The 10,186-nt window shown below is 41.5% G+C and overlaps 1 long non-coding RNA gene across 1 annotated transcript; it reads right to left on the bottom strand.

Moving 5' to 3' along the window:
* Positions 1–200: 200 nt before the first annotated feature.
* LOC146834636 (uncharacterized) lies at positions 201–2,548 on the bottom strand. Its single transcript, XR_014960317.1, has 3 exons — positions 2,274–2,548; positions 1,898–2,005; positions 201–548 (listed from the first exon to the last, which is right to left on the bottom strand). It is a non-coding gene; the product is annotated as an uncharacterized LOC146834636 (long non-coding RNA).
* Positions 2,549–10,186: the final 7,638 nt, after the last annotated feature.

Raw genomic sequence — 10,186 nt, 5'->3', positions numbered from 1 at the left:
AACTTAGCAAGGTTACGGGGGGTACTAAAAATTAAAATACGTTTCTGAGGGTTTTCGTTGTCATGCAGAAGGAAAGGTTCATCAGAAAAAGAAATAGAAAGATCATGAGGAATTCTAATGTCAGAGAATGTATGTGGTGTAGACAATTGAATATTACTTGCCTGCTTTTGTCTCTGAATAATGCTTCTCAAATTGGGTATTATAGGCATGTTGCTAGCAACATGACTGGGGACATGCTGTGCAACCTCCCTTAAAATGGATCCTGTAGAATCATTGGAGGTGCTTGCAATAGCTTTCATCTCATTAATTGTCTCTCTGATTTCTACATCCATTGCAGAGGCAGAGTGGTTATGTTCTGTGGTTTTCACAACCAAATTATCAACAGTAACCGCTCTGCCACTGCAATGGGTAGTGTAGTATTGCACGCACCTCCAATGATTTCTAGTTAAACTTATTCTTTCCTTACTATATATGTATCCACCATGGTTTAACAGATTTTTGCCCTTCCTGGATTTAACGAAGTTGGCTGCTCCAAGGCTAGACATTATCTGAAAAAAGGAGAAAAGATAAAACATTTAGCTTGATATTTATTAATATTTGTATACAAAACATAACATGTACTCAATCCTTTATTTTGCCTACTGATGCAGTAAGAATAGCACATTGTTACCCCTACACTATCCAACACTTACCCTACTGCTGCACCTTCCTGGAGTTAGAATAGTAAATTAATACACCTACACTATCCAACACTTACCCTACTGATGCACCTTCCTGGAGTTAGAATAGTAAATTAATACCCCTACACTATCCAACACTTTCACCTCTGCAGCTCCTTCATGGAGTTAGAATATTAAATTAATACCCCTACACTATCCCACACTTTCCCTACTGCAGCACCTTCATGGAGTTAGAATAGTAAATTGATACACCTACACTATCCAACACTTACCCTACTGCTGCACCTTCCTGGAGTTAGAATAGTAAATTGATACCCCTACACTATCCAACACTTTCCCTACTGCAGCACCTTCCTGGAGTTAGAATAGTAAATTGTTACCCCTACACTATCCCACACATTCCCTACTGATGCACCTTCCTGAAGTTAGAATAGTAAATTGATACCCCTACACTATCCAACACTTTCCCTACTGCAGCACCTTCCTGGTGTTAGAATAGTAAAATGATACCCCTACACTATCCAACACTTTCCCTACTGATGCACCTTCCTGGAGTTAGAATAGTAAATTGATACCCCTACACTATCCAACACTTTCCCTACTGCAGCACCTTCCTGGAGTTAGAATAGTAAATTGATACCCCTACACTATCCCACACTTTCCCTACTGCAGCACCTTCCTGGAGTTAGAATAGTAAATTGATACCCCTACACTATCCCACACTTTCCCTACTGATGCACCTTCCTGGAGTTAGAATAGTAAATTGTTACCCCTACACTATCCCACACTTTCCCTACTGATGCACCTTACTGGAGTTAGAATAGTAAATTGTTACCCCTACACTATCCAAAACTTTCCCTACTGCAGCACCTTCCTGGAGTTTGAATAGTAAATTGTTACCCCTACACTATCCAACACTTTCCCTACTGATGCACCTTCCTGGAGTTAGAATAGTAAATTAATACACCTACACTATCCAACACTTACCCTACTGCTGCACCTTCCTGGAGTTAGAATAGTAAATTAATACCCCTACACTATCCAACACTTACCCTACTGTTGCACCCCCTGGAGTTAGAATAGTAAATTAATACCCCTACACTATCCAACACTTACCCTACTGCTGCACCTTCCAGATTTTGGAAAAGTAAATTGTTAACTCTACAGCATGGTACATTTTAAAAATTGTTGCAACTTACAATGTTTGTCTAAATTACCTTTTTTTCCGAATTGGTTTTCTGGCAGACTCCTGTTCAGTGGTATTGCTGAGTCGGTTTGTGTAGACACTTTTGAGGTGATTTGTTGGGGAATGGATAAATAAATGTCTGAAAAAGTGAAAAATGAAAAAACTTTGAAAACAGAACGATGTTGAGAAATGTGTTTAGTAAAATTATTCCACAAAAAATTGCACATGTGATATAAGTTGCTGCACATAACTATTTCAGTAATGAAAAATACATTCTTTAGACATGAAATATAAATCTAAAATTGGAAAATGTAATCATAATTACATTGATTATTTCTTTGAAATTTAGCTATGTGATAGTTAGTCAAATATTTTGAAGGTAAAGAATCCGTGCTGTAAAAAAATACCTTGTTTTTGAGAATTTGCTTTTGTGGATGAGGTGGTAGAGGATGTTTTTCTTTGTTGGCTCAAATTTTTAGTTGTGAGAAAAAAAATCTTTTCTGTTCTGGAAAAAAGGCGAAAAAAAGATAATTAACGGTGGGTAGAAATGTAGTACTTGAGTTTTTTTAAAATTAAACAGACATACAATATAACTAGTACTACATGATACTGTCCTAATTAAAACACATTACTGTAGTAGAAATATAGATATGTACCCCTACCCTACACAAAAATATCACTGATGGTGCTCTTTCCTACAGAAGAAATTGAATTTTGTTTCTCAAAACTATCCATTAGTTTTCAAATTAGGTACGATACAGGAGGAATAATTGCAAAAGTAAGGATTTCTAATGTATCGTTATAATAAAATGGGAAAGAAAACATACCTTTTCTAGTAGGTATTTTGTTATCGTGCCTTTATCCTGATGTTTGCTGGAGGTTAAAAGGTTTTTGTGAAAAGATGTTCACTGTTGGAGAAAATAAAAAAATAAAATTGTTCCTTTGTCAACGTTGGTTATAAAAAGAAAATTTTGATTTTTATGCGGTGTGATTGAGTATTAAAAAAAAACACCATTGGCATACATGACTTTATGAAATTTTTATAAATAAATTTTACAAGTAAAACCATGCCACAAAAATAACATTTACCTAAACAATTGAGTTTGTCAGTCGTTTACGTGGTGGGGATGTCCAAATAGGTTCAGCTGCTGTGGAATGTAAAAATCTTCCGATTTTCTGGTTGAGGAAAATAAATTACTTGTTTTAATTTTGAGTTTTATTTTATTGATATTATATTTGAAACAGTTCATTTCTTAAGTTTTTATTATTAAGTGAAAAAATATTTTTTGTGGTTTAAGAAAATATATTTTTCTATAAACTATCGTTTACATATATATTAATAACTTACTAGTACTTGCTCTGTTGTGAATTCCGTGCTCTCTCTGAGGAGGTCGCAGTGCAGGTGACAGAGGGTCAGCTTATTACGTCTGCTCTCTCTGCTAGTTGATAATCAACTGAGTGCAAAATGGTGTCTCACTTGTATTTATAAGTTTTACTGTGTGTCACTATTAATTTTTTTAAAAACTGCGTTCGTTGTGTTTTTTTTAATGCTTTGTTTTACTGTGGAAAATGATATTTTAAAAATGCTTTTAAAGAAATATTGTTTTCATTCATTTGCCCCGTTTTGGCATCCATTTTGGAACATGTCTTTTGGTATTGTTTACATAGAAACTGTGGTAGGACAAGTTTTATAAGTGAGATGGTTAAAATGGCGCCTATGTGTATGTGTGTTATGTTTTCGTTAGTTTACTTAGTTTGCGATCTTTTCATGTTAAAAATGTGTATGTACTGTAATTTATTTTTTCATTATTATTTAAAAACTTACAAATGTCTTAAAACGGATTTTTATGGGGAATTTTGAGTATTGATTTTAATACTCGAGTATTAATTTTAATACCCGAGTATTAATTTGTTACTGCATTTTGGTCGATTTACGTACAGTTCTTCTCCACGTTTTAATACACTTCCCCACCCTAAAACCCCTAATTTCCCTGCATCCCGTTCCAGATTTTATTGTACTTTTAATTTAAAAAAAAAATCGCGTTGTAATGGTATGCGTTGTAATATACTTCGTTGTAACAGCACTTTTCAGTATTGTAATAGGTTTGGCGTTGTAACAGAATTCGTTGTAAAGTAATGCGTTGTAATAGTACTAGCGTTGTAAAAAATGCGTTGTAAAGGTATGCGTTGTAATAGCATGCGTTGTAACGTCATACATTCTAAGAGACAGCAAGTAGAGGAGAGGGCTGAAGAACGACAAACAGTTTGACCAATCCAGGTTCCTGTGATTTCACAATGTGGCATTAAAGTTTTTGAAGAAGAAGAAACAAGATCTCAACCTGAGAGAACAGTTGAGGCGATTTCAGAACAAATAGAGGACCGGGTGAATGAAAAAGAAATGGATCAAGAAGAGTAACTCACAATACTAAATGGCTACAGAATCATAGTCAAAGAAAATTGAGATTGAGTGTGTCAGTTGATCCGCATACAATTGCTGAAGAGACAGAATCAAGCGGTATACGTGACACACAAGAAGATCAGCAGGCACCAAGAAGATCAAAAAGAGCAAGAGTGCCTTGTCAAAGGTATTCTGCACCTGAAAGAGCATACTACACAAATCAAATGTGACAGTGGAAGAATTGCTTGATTGCAGATCAGAACTGATCCCCTATGACATAACACTAAAAACAAAATTGGGAAAAAGCTGTTTGGAAAGATTTCTAAAACGAAAGAAAAGTTTAAGGGACACCATGGAATAAAAAATTGTGAAAGACTGAAATAAAAAAAATAGTTTTAAGATTTCTCAACCCCCAGGGCTGTAGTAGAAGAGTAGGGCTAACACATTTAGAAGAAGATGGAGTAGGGATAGGAACGACCATACCAAGACTGATGTAAGTAATGTTGAAAATAAACTAACCCCAAAAAGAAAGATCCTAGAAACTGCTTTAAGGAAATCGGAACTGAACTGTTGAAATTATTGTTGCTATATTTTGCTTAACGATCTGACTACAGGCAAATGTGTTTTCTAAATACAGCTAGATGCAAAATCCTTAATCTGGATGCCTCAGGCCCAGCTCCATACGGGCTGCTGCTGTACCACTTTTGTTCCTGTCTTCTCCTTGTTTATCTCCTTGCTTTTCCCTTGTTTTCACTGCTTTCCCTTAGCTTTTTCCCCTGTATTTGAGTGGCTTCTTCTTGCTATGCCCTTCTTTTCACTGCTTTCTCCTTGCTTTTTCCTCTATTTTTACAGTTCTTTCTCCTTGCCTTTCCCTCATTTTCATTGCTTACTCCTTGTTTTTCCCTGTTTTTTGAGTGCATTCTCCTTGCTTTTTTCTGGTTTTCCCTGCATTCTCCTTGCTTTTCCACATGTTTTTTGACTTCCTTCTCATTGCTTTCCACTTGTTTTCATTGATTTCTCCTTGTTTTTTCCCCTGTTTTTTGAGTACCTTCTCCTTGCTTTACCCTCGTTTTCATTGCTTTCTGCCTGTTTTTTGCCTCCTTGCCGCCTTTTTCCTGCCTCCGCCTAGCCTTCCCACCACCTCCAGTGCACCTCCCTCCTCCCAGGACCTGCTTAATGGAGGCTGGAGTGCCACTGCTTTGAGAAGGCCCCAGGCCCAGCGCTTCCTGTGCTGCTGCTCCTTTTGTCTCCTTGCTTTTTCCCCTGTCTTTTGAGTGGCTTCTTCTTGCTTTTCCCTTGTTTTTACTACTTTCTCTTTGCTTTTATCTCTATTTTTCCACTTATTCCTCCTTGCCTTTCCCTAATTTTCATTGCTTATTCCTTGTTTTCTCCCACGTTTTTTGAGTGCTTTCTCCTTGCTTTCCCATCACTTTCACTGCTTTCTCTTTGCCTTTGCCCCCCTTTTTTGAGTGCCTTCTTTCTTTTCCTTAATTTTCATTGATTTCTCCCCCATTTTGAGTGCATTCTCCTTGCTTTGCAGTGCTTTATAATTCTTTTGACAGATTTGATATGGGTATTATATTTTAAGTAACTGTGTTAGTGATAACAACAACATGAATAGGGTTTTATTTGTCACCAGAGACAGAGAAGCGTATGTCTTCACCTGAAACTGCAACATCTGCGCACCCGATAAATGACACAAAATTAAAGGCATTATTTGTGAGCTACATGAAAGAAGATTATTTTACTAACATTTATTCTAGATTAGTTCAAGAATACACACAGGCACTAGACACAAAGGATTGTCCTGCCTGTGCCACTTACCTTCATCAGCTGCAGAGCAGGAGACTTATCACCACATACCGTTGTCATATGCAATCACAAGTAGTATTTTGCTTAGTTAAGTAAATAGACAAGAAAACTTTGATCATTTCTATTCAAATATGACTTTGGGGCATATCAGCAAGGCGAGGCGATAGAATTATCGCCGCTTTTGCGGCCTTTTTCGGCTGAAAAGCGGCAATAATTTTATCGCCTAATTAGCAAGCTGATGCTAACGCGTGAAAACTTGCGTTAGCGTAGGAATTCCTAACCCCCAGCTTTGCATCTCTAATGAGATACAAAGTGGGCGTTCCTGACCTGACATGACAGGAGAAATGTCGCTAAGCGACATTTCTCCTATCATCAAGCCCCACGTTATGAAGCATAGCGGCAGGAAAAGTAGTGATAACCCCTGTTATCACTACTTTCCTTACGCCTGCTTCAGGACTGGCTTAGCCATGATATCCTATGGAAGGTGGATATCATAGCTAAGTTTGTGAGTCCCTATCATCAAGCTCACGCCACATTGCGTGAGATTATCGCTGGGTTTCCAGCGATAATCTCACATTAGGCAGTTAGCTTGAGGATTTTTATCGCTTTTGAGATAAGCGTTGCTAATAGCATGCTATCTCAGCAATAAAAATCCACGCTAGCCGGCAATAATTATCCTAGCGCTAAGTGCGCTTAGCGATAATTATCGCCGGTTGTTGCTGATATGCCCCTTAGTTCTTTCTAGAGCTCCATTTCCAACTGGACCAGGAGCCATAGCCAGTGGGGAGCTTTACCCCTGCCCCAGTGAGCAGCAACAAAGTGTCTGGCAATGACAGGGCGCGGGAGCTCACCAAAAGCAGTATACATTTGAACTGCCCAATTGAAGGAAAGGGGGCATGGGCACAAACGCAGCCAAAAGGTGACTGGGACAAGCATTCCCCAGCATTGTTGCTGGGAAAAGTTATCAGTTGTACACGGCAGGATGCAGGAAGCAGACCAGAAAAGGGTTCATCTGGGCCCTTGCGACATGCAAAGAAGTAAGCGCCGCCCCTGAGGAGCGGCTGCAGCATCTTGATGAGGCGGGAAAGGAGAAACATGGCTTCTGCACCAGAAGAATGACTGAGGCATCTGGCGCCAACTTCCTCACTACCCAGCAGCACAAAAGAAGCCTGACAGCAGTGGGGGAGAGCAGATTCTCTGGAGGAGCAACTGCAGCACACTGGTGAGGCGGAAGACGATGAACAAAGCTGCTGCACCGGAGGAGCCACCGCAGGGTCAGGCGCTGACTTCATCACTACCTCTCAGCCTGAATTGTGGGGGGAGAGCATGGCTCTCTGGTCATCAAGCGGAGATGAGAACAGGTAGCACAGTGGCTTTCCGAATTGGCACACTGCCAGATACCTCACTAGGCTCTCCCTCGAGTGCACTGGCGAGAAGAAGGAGCTCAAATTGAGAGCTCACCCCTGACTGTGAAAATTGTGATAACTGTGATAACCAAGTCCCTTCTTGGAGGTGCTGGGGCTCCTTTGCTTTGCAGAAGCCCCTAGGATTGACAGGGTGAAGCACATGTAGTACAACCTTTCCCCACTACTATACGATAATGAGAGAAGGAGTGGGGAGGGGCACAAGCGGTCGAAGAAGGAGCAAAGAAGTTTGTTGCAAGGCCAAATTTGGGTCCGGATATCAAAAGAGACAGCGTAACCATCTTGGTCATTTGCCCTGATACTTAAAGGGACCAATTACTGTCTTTTGCCCAAATATTTAAAGGCAACAGTGGTGACAGGGGGTGAAGCCACAGCACTCGTGAGGGCCATGAAGTAGCCCATGGAGTGTGCTGAGTGGGACAAACATCAGTAAAATAAGGGGGGCAGTACAATTGGGCCCCCCCCTGAGATGACAAACCGGAGAAAAGGGGCACAAAAAGCCCACAAAGTTCAAGGAGAGGCCCAGAGAGACAGAAAGCCCATGGAGCCAGGAGGCATGTAGAAGAAGATAGCCCCTCCCAGTTGGCAGGGTAAATCTCCAGCAACCCAAAGGGCACAATAATCACCAGTGCAACCCATGGGGTACACGTATTCCTTGCTGCCCCCAATTAATGGTACCCCCAGCATGGTGGCCATGGCAAGGGGTGGGAAGCCTTGGAGCCTCCCTCCCTTCAGCTTTCCCATGGCTGAGTCTTTATTACTGGCTAGGACAGGTGCAGGTTTGGGGGCAGGATTGCATAACAGCACAGACAGCGATCTGCACATATAAGCAGGGTGTGCAAGGATCAAGAGAACTGGAGGGGGTGAAGCAGGATGCTCAAGGGCCAGAGATGTGTGACTCGCAGTGGGCGGACCTAACAGTTGCATGGGCAAGCAGATCTGCACTGGGAGGGGCTAATGGTAAACTGGCTAGCAAATTCATTAGTCCTTCCCCAGGTGATCCACCTATAATAGCGCCTGAGACCGGGCTGGCAATCCTGGGTACCTTGTCCGTTAAACAGCGTTATATGGTAAAAGGAATTCATTGATATATTTTCATTGCTTGAGGCCAGACAGACAGGGCTACATCTTGTGATACAAGACAAGAAAGAGGAGGACAAGAGGGAAAGGTGCCAGCCTGAGCTAGAGAGGTCTATTGAAAATGGGTGTTCGCACTTTAGTGTATTTGTTGAAATATTTCCATACAGTGGAGCAGCATTTTTGTTATGTGAACAAACGGTGCATGCAGTGCAGTGCAAGTACCAATGGTAGTCTTGGTTTAAGTATGATAAAGGCTTTAGGGCAAAGATTCAGGCATGATCCATCATAGACTGGGATCACAAGGATGTAGCAGAGTTCACAGAACACATGTTTAGTACGCAAAAGGGGCTGGAGACACATGAGTAGTCCTTTCATTCATACAGGGGCAATCAGAGAACAGAGTGATACCAGCAGGGCAGTAAAGGCAAACTCAGGGGCTAAACACACATGGTCACAACCTGCTGCCCTGCTGCCTGCTGCCTGCTTGAAGTTTGAGATGGGTGAGTGCAAATAGGGTTTGGCTTGCAAATTCAAACACGCTTGCAGCAGTTGCGGGGGGTGCCATCCAGCCAGTGAGTGTAAGAAGGGGAAATGGAGTAGGGAGAAAAAGGTTCCCTTCAGAAAGTGGCTGCGACCCAACAAAAGAAAGCAGTAGGGTGAAGGATTGGCGCCGACCCCAATTAAATACCAGTACCTACTCCAGTTACTCAACCAATACTATAGGAAGGACGATGCACACTTACCAGCGGAGGGCTTCAGGAATTACCATCATACCCTGTGTAGGGCCTGTAGAGGGTGGCTCTGCAACATCTTTAAATCTGTCACAGACAATGCCAAAGTGGCAAGGCAAAAAGTGCCAAGGAACTATAATTGTTCCATGTGGCCGGCCTATTTGAAAAGCTGTCACCAAAAGACTTCATTGTATCTTCTCTAGAGGTGGTCCTCAAGAGAGAGCCGGGCAAGTTCAGGCGTATCCACTATTTACCCTACCCTGAGCGAGTTTCAGTGAATGATGGTTTAGATCAGGAGTGGAACTCTGTGTCCTATGGCACGCTGGATGAGGCGATAGACCTTTTAAGGATGACAGGTATGGGAGCCCTAAAAGCAAAAGTGGTTATGGCTCCTCCCAGGAGATCCAGACAGTCATCATCTCCTGGGTTTCCATTTGGATGGAGCCTTGGAGTATGATAAATGCCTGCCTATGGGCTATGCTAAATCATGTGCTTAGTTTAAGGCGCTTAGCACATTCCTTGGAGGGCACTGGGTGAGAAATTCCTAGAGGAGGAAAAACTACACTACATGGAGCAATGTAATCTAATGTTGGGGCAATTCAAATGCCTGTCAAAACAGGCTCAGGGTGCCGCTGGCGCATAAGACAGTGGGCCCCACAACATGCCAGACATTCCAAGGGATAGGGCTAGATTTAAAAGAGGGAGTATGCTGACTACTGGACCAGACAATACCAGACCTAAGGCTGGATATTGAGGGGCTAATAGCCAATAGAAAGGCAATGCTAAAAGAGCTACAGTATTTACTAGGGAAGCTCAACTTTGCCGCCAGCGTCGTCCCAGCGGGGTGCACATTGCCAGGCATCTGGCATGGCTGA

The sequence above is a fragment of the Triturus cristatus genome, chromosome 4_2 (genome assembly GCF_964204655.1).
Source record: "Triturus cristatus chromosome 4_2, aTriCri1.1, whole genome shotgun sequence".
Lineage (NCBI taxonomy): Eukaryota > Metazoa > Chordata > Amphibia > Caudata > Salamandridae > Triturus > Triturus cristatus.
This window is presented reverse-complemented; position numbering and strand designations above follow the sequence as displayed.